The 10942-nt window shown below is 31.1% G+C and overlaps 1 pseudogene; it reads left to right on the forward strand.

The window, feature by feature from the left end:
• LOC106457920 overlaps positions 1–10942 on the forward strand; it is a 119963-nt pseudogene that overhangs the window by 17606 nt on the left and 91415 nt on the right.

The raw sequence follows: 10942 nt of genomic DNA on the forward strand, positions 1-10942 counted from the left end.
AATTCTTGGTATTGTTAGCCAACACTGGGCAGCTAGTACATAATTGTACATAAGTGGAATAATAGAGTCGGGAACAAAACTGCGTAATGGCGGAAGTAACTATGACTCTCTTAAGGTAGCCAAATGCCTCGTCATCTAATTAGTGATGCGCATGAAGGGATTAACGAGATTCCCATTGTCTCTATCTACTATCTAGTGAAACCACAGCCAAGGGAACAGGCTTGGAGAAATCAGCGGGGAAATATAACTTGCAAATAGTTATCTTCTTCTCCCTTATCTTAGGCTTGTCCTAAAGCAGACTTTAAAATTAAAGCAAGTTTTAGAATTTGTAAGTGTCATGAAGAAGGATGATGGTGGGGAGGGGGTGGCAACAAACATTGATAGTGAGCTGCTGCTTACTATATTTGACTTGTTTGACAAATGACCATCACCCATTTAGCCTTCAACCTTTCTAACTGGAGCAAAATAATTGGCAACTCTTGACCTTGACCTTTTTTTTTTTATACATTTGTGCTTTTCTGTATTTGGTAATAACTTTACCCACTTAGCAAACTACTATAATTTTCTCAGGTTTAGTGAGAGGTTGCTTGCCAGATACAAAATAAAATAAAATAACCTATTCAATGAAAGAAAAAATATACTTTCCTTTTAATAATAAATTAAAATGGTTTTGTTCTTCAAGTCAATGTACAAATGATCAGGAGAATGGTCAACAAAGTCATTTGCTTTACAGAAAGTCCTGACATTTTCAAGAAACAAATGAATATGGTTGAAAGGAACAAAAATGCTCTCACATTCTACATTCTCCGTGTAACTGTCAATCACAAAAATTTAATCAGAAGTAACTGGATATATTTTTGCTTCATATGAAGGTACAAAGTAGGACATGAAACAGTGGATAACTACTTCCTTGACAAAATCATGCTTCAGAAAATAAAACCTAGGATTGAACTAGCACACAACTTTGGCTGGATTTAGGATGTTCCAGTTTAGAACTTTAGACAAAAAAAATTAAAATTTTGTGAGTGTGAAATATACACTATTGGAGAGAAAGAGAGATGTGTGGTACTTGCAAATAGTTATCCCCTTATCTTAGGCTTGTCCTAAAGCAAACTTTAAAATTAAAGCAAGTTTTAGAATTTTTAACAAGATTTGTTCAAATAGTATGAATATTACAAACCTTGGTCAGGCTGAATGCACATAACCATAAAAGGATATCTAACATGATAATGCACAGAAATGAACCACGTTTATATGAGATTAACAGGGTCGACAAATGTCATCAGTACCATATGAACTACTAACAAAACATGTAACAAGTAAGAGGAAGAAAAAATTCCTTTTAAGATATAATAATACAAGATTTAACAATTAGCTTTATCAGAATGTAAAAACCAAGGTAATAATAAATGGAAAAAAAAAATAAAATATTTCATAAATCTTGCATAGAAATTAATTTTAAGTCAGTCAACTTTGTATCCTGTGTGGCAAACTGACCACAAAGCTTACCCTATTATTTGATTTATACATTAGGCAAGATGTGTTCATCATCTAAACCTGGAAAAATACCTGCTGGTGATGTCCAGTCTGGGAATTTACCTTATTACAAGTGGAGTACGCCAAGTTTGATATCTTCAGGTAAATCTGCAGTGTAAAGAAAAAACATGGGCTTGGTCCTTGGGACCGACCTCATAACCATTTTGTGTTTGTTATAGTTTTCATGCTGTAACTTTTGAATTAGTAAATGAATGTTACTGAAACTTGGCAGATTATCAGTAAACATTACAGTGCTTTAATATGCAAAACATCAGATTTTTTTATTAAGTCTTAAGGTTTGTAAAGCAATGTTTTTCACATATATTTTTTTCTTTTTGCACGTTGCCTATCTGTCATGCAAAGTATTATTCCTTTTTAAGATTAAAAATATTTTTATGCATCAGAAAATTTTCAAAATCTGTGTAATGTCCAGATAGTTATCAAATGATTCTTAAGAAAAAACTATATATATATTTTCTCTATTATTTTCTGTAATTAATCTCTGTACAGGTTTGTTAGATTCGGCCCGATCTCGCAACCACCATAAAAAATTAGGAAATAAATATAAATTATACCTCTTTCATTCTAGAATGAACAAAAATTATAACACTAAAACATAAATGTTTAGATTAAATAGCTTAAATCTCGTAACATTATACATTTATATATATTTATTATTTTTATTATACTGACCTTTTAGCCATGCCTGGTTAACAATACAGACGCAGCTCACATACACTCATATTACCGCATCAGATAACATATAACTGATCTTTGGTCTGTACAAGGTAACATGTCTTGGCTGTGTTTAAGTATACTAGTATTTTATAAAATACAGTCATGTTTCAATTATTCTACATTATATATGTATATTGATTATTGTTATTTTGTTACTTCTTAAACTTATTTTTCTTAAAACATAGGACAGTAACTAAAGAAGTAAAGCAAACAATTATTTCTTCTAGTTATGACCTTTGTACTCGGTTTCTGCTTTATGTAGGTTGCTAAACCTGTAAAAAATTTGCACAGCCACAAAATATTTTTTAAAAAGTTTTATGTATACATTTGAATAACTAAAAAATTATAAATTACTACATTCCACTATAATTTATCAAGCTTAGAAACTAAGATATATTTCAGTCTAATAAAATAAGTTGAAATATTGGTTCAAAAGAAAGTCTGTTAAAATGGCTGAGAAAGCTTCCAATTGGTTATTCATGTTGTATATAGAAGTAAGTGTATATAAGGGAGCATTTCCAAAAATGGAAAGAGGTGGGTGGATTCCCACCGTGTTTGATTTATTACACGAGCAATATCATAGCAAACTGAAAACATAAGAGGCTCTTCTTTTATATTCTAGCTTGTCAATATTGGCTATTTCAGTTTCTAATACATACGAAATTATAGACTTAGTATTTTGACTTCATAAAAATCTAATTTGAACCACTGTTGCATTCAACATACCACATGACACACAAAAATCGATGTTTATCAGTGTTTTTTTAATATTTGCTTTTAAATTAAGAAATTGAGTAATATATAGTACTAAAATTTTAATTATAATCTACAGTTTTATATTGACATATATTCATGAAATAGTCATTCAATAGAATTTTGAATGCGAGTTAACAAATGAGATATGGTCTTTCACCTGTACCCATCTCAAAAGGGTTAATGGCTGAAGTTTTAGTAAAGATTCATTTTTCACTGATAATTGAACTATGCAAAATTTAAGAAGAGAAAATATCAAATCTTATTCGAGATTAATGTGTTGATCTTAAAGTTTTTGGTTTTTTTTACAGTATTTTGTTTTTGTAATGCATACAAAAAATAATCAATGCAAGAAAAAACCAAATTGGGATTTTAAAAAAGTGATGTCCAAATGAAACAAAATTTATAACTTTTTTAAAGTATGATTAGTCAATTTTACTGCAAAACAAAATAAATAATGCTTGGAGATGGCTTGAATGGATAATGAAAAACTAAGTTTAATATAACAGCAAATGTACAACGTTTCGACTAGGTTTTGTCATCATCAGGTACAAGTATATACAGTATGGAACAAAAAGGCCACATGACTGGATATTGTTCACAACTTAGCAGAGATATCTTGGCTCACCAGGGTGTTGGTTTAGAGTAGGGTTGTTTTGTTCAATTAAGATAGATTCCTTGATTTTTTGTTTGTTTATGTTTGGTTCTTTGTTTAAAATTACTGTATTTTTAATAGATGTACTCTTATTTTGTCCAAGTATGGATGATTCTTGAGTTGGTTTCAGGGACAAAAGGTAAACTGCAGTGTAATGTTCTGTTGTTGGGTTTGTTAATATCAATTTTGTTTGTGAGTTGAGTTCTGTTGTGGTGAATGTTGGAGAGTTTTCAACAATATCTGTTATGTTAAACTTGTATTAAAGTTTTTCCCCATTACCCATTCAAGCCATCTCCAAGCATTATTAGTCTCAAAGTGGATTCCTTGTCATTGAACAAGAAAATAAATAAGATAAATTATGTTAAAAGTGTGCCACAAGTTTTTTTTAAAATGTAAAGCACAAATTCATTTTTTATTTCAAGTTCTTACATTTAAATTCATAACTTTCTTTGAAAGGTATTGCCTTTCTTGGGAAAAATGTGAGATCTCAGACAGAACCAGAAGCTCCGACTTTGTCTCTTGGAGAGAGAGTTGTTTGGCTGAATGATGAGGATCCAGAATTTGGCATAGTAAGATGGATAGGCCGTATTCCTTATATTTGTTCTGACTGGACCATAGGAGTTGAGTTTGTAAGTTGTTTCGGGTATTTGTATCTACTTTTGTAAAAACTACAGACATGTATATACTCCAACTTTTAAAGGTTTTAGATGTTAGAAAATATTTTTGATGTTACTGTCATAGAATATGGAACATTTATCATTGCTGTAAAAGAAGTTTTCATGCGATGTGTTTAAAATATATATGTATGTGGAGTAAGTAGAACTGAGTGGTTTAACTGATATAATTGGTCAGCAATGATCACCTATGATTAGTGTCTCATAATGTCATGAAAATAATCAACTAATCAAAATTAGTTGTTCCCAAGGCTTTTTTTTTTCTGGGGGTAAGCAACGGTATGCTGTACCGGAACCTTTTTTCATAAATACAAATTTAAAAGAGTCCCACTATATTATTATGAAATTTGATAATAATCTTGTGATCATCTTAAGAAAAGGAAATTCTAATTTTTTTTGTAAGTTTTATGAAACAACTAGAATGTTACATTGTTGCATTCTGAATGTAACATTTATTATGTATAAAAAATAATAACACATGTAGATATAGATACAAAATGGTTTTGAAATATATAAATGTGAATATTTTTGTGCTTGCCTATACTTTTTAGTAGAGCAGTCTGATAACAGTCTGTAGAGTGTAAACTTAGCTGTCAGTGTGCTAATCTGCATTGTGTCATTGTGTGGACAAAAGAATACTTGAACGATTACTTAGTTTCTGGTGCTTTTTTCGTGGCTTGTGGTAAAGTTAAGAAATTACTAAAAGAAAAACTTCATTCAGTTATTGTATGGTGCTGTGCTAATCACAGATTAGAATTAGCAAGCCATGATGCTGTAAAAGCTGTTTCAAGAATCATCAGATCCAAATCATTCATTGACAAGCTGTATGTGCTGTATAATGTATCACCAAAAAATGGTAGAGAATTACAACTTGGAATTTCAACTCTTGAAAACTGAACGAATTGTAAGCACTCTTTTGGTAACATCTAGTTTTCGATTGGTTTCTGCAGTATGTCAGGATTATGAAATATTTGTGCTTCATTTTTAAAATGCTAAGGATGATTGTACCAGAGACAAGAAAGATATAAGCATGTAGGAAGGATTGCAAAAAAAAATTATATCTATAGATTTTGTTAAGGTTGATGTGTGATACACTTCAAGAACAGTCTGAACTAAGCCTAGACCTCCAAGAATGTAACATGGATTTGTACAGATCCAATGACAAGATTAAGTCCTATTCAAGTTTTTGAAAAGAGATGAGAAATCCTGAATAATATTATGAAAAATCTAATCTGTCCAAATGCATTTTATGAAAACCTGAAAATTTCTATAGGAAAGAGACTGCTTGATGATGAAAAAGCTTATTCACTAACATGGGTCTAAGTGCCAGATCCAGAACAGTGGCCAGAAGAAAACTAGAAGCATTTAACATTTGGTGAAACAGAAATAAGAAATTTGTACAAAAGACTTCGATTGAATGAAAGGGGGATGATTCGAGGATTCTGATAATACCTAGAGGAAAAAAAATTAAGGAAAAATTACTTCTACTGAAATATACTCTTGACATAATTCGATTTCCTCAAATGATTGTGAAAGTGGTTTTTCACAGATGAACCTTATAGTAACTCCATCAAGATCTTCTTTGTTAATAAAAGCGACATCGGCACTGATGTTCATCAAAATTGTTAGGCCTCCTCTAACACAATTTGATCCAACAAAATATATTCAATCTTGACTGCTTCATTGGTATCTGCAACAGATACCAAAAACAAACAGCAAAATTGAGACAATGAACTCCCTCAGGGAATGACTCAAATTTAGAGCCTCTTGTGAAACTTGTCCGAGGTTGCGTTGATTTTTTGGTATATTGATTTTTGTAGTTCACTTTTCTAAAATAAAAAAATTTCCCACATTTTAAAGGTTTATTTTTTGTTAAAAACTTAAAATTTAAAAAGTATCTGTCACATCTTCACATCTGCATACTGCCACCTTTTTATACCAGAAAAAAAGCACTGGTTGTTCTAGTTATTCTGGTTTTAGATTATTTTAACTATTGATTAACTGGAATTATGATTAAATTGATTGTAAAAAGAATAATCAACTAATTGAAATTAGAGTTTCTAATTATTTACTATTTTTGATTATCCAAGTAATCAAAATATTGGCATAATGTTTCTTTGTTGTTAACCCTTTTGCTACTACCCTGATAGATTAGACCAATCACATGACCCCAAAGTGACCATCAGAGTTACCATGCAATAACTTTTAATGTGTTTTGTGTATCTTCAAAACATTTTTCAAGTTTTAGTAAACACTACAAGTTATTTGTAGACAAAAATCCCAATTTTTAATTAAGTATTTTTGCTAAAAATTTGTCTGAACATATGGAGTCAGAGTTTTGACTGGTCTGAGTGGAAAAGGATGTTTTTGTTAAAATTAAAAATATTTGATTTGCATAATTTCTAAAACCTTGTAAATAAATATCAAATTTCTTTTTTATAAAAACTTTATATCTTATCTGTTATTTTTTCTGCCTTAACTCTGTACAGGAATGGTCAAATATTCTGACCTCATAACCATCAAACTTTAAAAGTTCTAAAATGCAAAAAAAAAAGAGTAGTATTGTTATATCTTTTATAGTATTGACTATGAAGTTCCAAAATACTTCCTCCTCCTGGTAGTTTCTTCTTCATACTTCTTCACATCTGCCAAACATAAAACAATAAATTGTCATTCCTTCCAATAGACTGTTTACATGAGACCATAATACGAAGCTCGTGCTGCACAATTATCACAACCTTCCCACAGAGTTTATTGCAATCCCAGCTTGAAGAACACAGTTGGAGAGGATTTATTAACTTGTTTACAGTATGGTGGTTGCAATGAGAATTGTCTGAAGTAATAAAAGTGTGAGAAAGTGTTTATGATATGGTTTTATACAAAGTCTGGGCTGATCCAGTAAACTTTTTTGGTATTTGGATGTTGCATATCTTTCTGGAGTAGCTGGAATTTAGCAGTATATGTGTATAAGGTGTGTAAGTGCTCCTGAATGTTTGTGTGTGTGTATAATTACTAGTTACTCATAAATGCTTAATTTTTAGTTATTTTTCTTAAAACATTGAACAATAAATAAAAAAACATTGAAGAACAATTATTTCTAGTACTTATGATGTTATGAAATTGACTTGTATTTGGGAATTCTACTTGTTAAGCCTCACTGTAAGTCTAGTTTATTCTCTCAAGTGGAGGGGAAGACAAATTAATTTTTATAGATTTGAAGATGCATTTTAGAAAACCAAAAAATTGTCAAATTACTGTACTGGTACACATAAAACTAATGCAATTTATCTGGTTTTCTAATTAGGCCATATATGAGTTTAAAAATCTCATTTCTGTTCAGAGCAATGATTTAGTCAACATCTGAAGTTTGAGTTTCTAATTTGTTAACCCCTATAGACATTGTATGGTAGGTGTTATAGAATATAAACTGAACAATAAGACATGCCATACGACATACTAAAAAAGCATATTTAGAATTTTTTCTTATCTCCTTTTGAATTAAGAAATTAAAACGTGTAAAATATTTAAAATCTAAGTGATAAACTATGTTGTGATGCCAATTTTATTGACATACAATGATAAGTTGCATAATTAAATTTTTAAAATAAAATGTTATGATGTGCTCTTTGACATGTCAGTAGTGAGAAGGTTACGCATAAAACGTGCAGGTGGGGTTATGCTTCAGGATGTGAGAGTCTTGGGTTTGATTCCCATTGCTACTAAATTTGCTTGTCCTGTCTTTATTACTGCAAAGCTATTAAGGTTATCTGCCATTTTCACTAATTTTGAACAGCTGATTAAAGGGATGGCAACTGGCTGATAGCATGCAACTCCAACTCTGGTCACTTAAGTGTCAAATGTAATTCTTGTTGTAAGTTATATTTTTTAATTTCTACATTTCCTGTGCAAAACTCTTCTGAGTAACAGTTCTCCAGTCAAAAGTACAGAAGGTCCAATGGCACTTTCAGTTCTCTCCCAAGCATCAGTGATGATGGTGTGTTACCAGTAGCTTCATGTACTGCTGCACAGTAACTCATCAGTAACAATGGAAGATTTTGATCCCGTGTTTTCTGATGTTCATCCCATATATGGCTCATTGAATTAACATCTGTATTTGTATCTTTCCATCATGGCATCAGAAGATGGATGAAGAGCTGTTGTCCTGGTCTTTTTAATCCCAAGGATCTAACACATATCTACAAATAAGTCTGATTAAAAGTTCTGTAAGTGACCTGAGTGAAGTTCCATGGGCACACCAAATCTTGAACAAAATTTGTTGATGAGCCTCTGCTTCCTGGTTAGGAACAGCATATACTTTTGGTTATTTGGTGAAATAATCAATTAAACCATGATGTATCTATTCCCACTGTTACTTTGTGGAAGAGGATCAAGTACAACAACAGCAACTATCTTCAGTGGTACTCCAACAGAATACAGTTGTAGCTGCCCATATTATTTTTTTCATGCACCTTTCTACTCACACCAAGGTTTTACACCAATTTTCTACAGACTCTTAGCACCCAACATAGTAGAAACATTCTCTTACTTGCTCCATTGTTTTCTAAACACTGAAGTATCTAGCCATTGGAAGGCTGTGGAGATAATGGAGTGCTTCAAATTGAAGAGAGTGGGGAAGTACCAACAGTAGTTGTCATTTCTTCCCATGATATCTTGCCATTTCTGACATAATAAGCTCTTGTAAATATAAGGAATCCCACTGTGCCCAATACATCTTTGTTTTGGGGCTGTACAGAGTCTGACATGATGATCTTTCTGCATTATTTTGATCCAATAGGTAATTGATTTCAAACATAGCTTTTGCCTGAGCAGCTCACAGTTGGGTTTTGGACCATATTAGTTCTTCCTCATCATTGGGGGATACCACATCTTGGACAATCCTTTGCAATAATTAATTTGTTTTCTAGATTTTTATTCTGTCATTGATGTTCTTTTCTACCTCAATGATGCTCTATTTCACTTTTGATTTTGTTGATCTTGCCATTACAGCTTGCTGTACTCTTCAATTTTGTCATTATAGCCTTTGTAATTCTTTGACATTCCTTTGCATTTCTCCAAATTTTGTTTTTTAATCTTTCTACCTTCATTGATCTTGTATTCAATCAGATATAATTTTGAATTGACATTTATTTAGATAATACATCTATCTTTTAACTCCTCTTACATTCCTCTAATTTTCTGTCTCTTTCCTCTTCTTCCTCTTTATATACTCTATATCTTTTTGTTCTTTTCATGGTTTTATTATGTATAGCAGGTTTCTTGTCTCAGTTTGTGCCCTTGCAGTCATTTTTAATGAAAGTTGAAATTTGTTCAGATTTCTATTCTATTTTCATCAAAAATAATGTTTTATTCTGATACCAATTGTTGTAATGTCTTTTGTTTCTTTTGTGGGTTATTTTATACTACCTGATGAAAACAATTCAATGTTCATTCCACAAGAAAATAAAAATAATTTCCTTCTTTAATGTTTCTACATCTTTAAACACTGGTACACTGTCATAAGTTGTTGTAGGTCTATATTACAAAGAGTTCAAACCTGTAATAACCACTATCGCTAACATTGACTGATTGATTCTACTTTCTTTAAAAAAAACAAAAAAAACTTCATACTTCATAACTATCTCATATTTATAATTTAGTTTTGAATGTACTAGAACACTTTGTCACATTCTTAGAATTTTTTAGGTGTTCTAAGCTTATCTTATTAAATCTTCTGATGTTAATGCCATCATTAAGACCCACAGCTCCCACTAAGTAACGTTTACTTTCCAACATTGTAAATATACCTTATAATACTATAGTAGTTACAACTTGCTTTGATTGTAAGAATAGCAGGAATAATGTCACATGCTACAAAGCACTATAAATAAATATGATATTTAACAAAATAGCAAACAAAAGGTGAATATAAAATTTATAATCAAGTAGTAATATTATTTCAGGACAATCCAATTGGAATTGGAAGTGGTAGTTTCCAAGGAAGACAGTACTTTGTTACAAAACCTAAACATGCATGTTTTTTACCAATACTTGGACTTATCAAAGCAGAAGAATTCCAAACTGGCTGTCTCAGAGAAAAAGGTTTGTACATTTTTAAAATTTGATTCTTTCATGTTTCATACTTTCTTATTTATCATATTTTAGTACGTATCTAACCTATATAAAAGCCAGTGTGTGTCACTTCACATCATGCTTTGTTTCGAAATAGGAGGAGTCATAAAAGCCAAAATGCATTTATCCAGATAGAATAGTTAAATTATTGTCTGCTCATTATGGTTTTAGTGACAGGGTTGTAAGGGGGCCATGAGGGGGGTACTGTGAAACCTTATAATTGTAGTGAGTGTTGGTATAATAAGTGTAAAGATGTAGTTTGGGATCACCTAGCCCAGAGCCAAGTGCATTATTTTATCAGGAAAGTAAAAATATTGATTCAATTTTAAACTTAAATCTTTTCTGAATTAAGCTATTCTCCATTATATCACCAATGTTTTTATTAAAAAACAAACCTCTTTAATCAACAGAGATTCTAAATTAAGAATTCAACAAATATTTTACCAGTTTTGTTGTC

This window comes from Limulus polyphemus, unplaced genomic scaffold (assembly GCF_000517525.1).
Source record: "Limulus polyphemus unplaced genomic scaffold, Limulus_polyphemus-2.1.2 Scaffold392, whole genome shotgun sequence".
Lineage (NCBI taxonomy): Eukaryota > Metazoa > Arthropoda > Merostomata > Xiphosura > Limulidae > Limulus > Limulus polyphemus.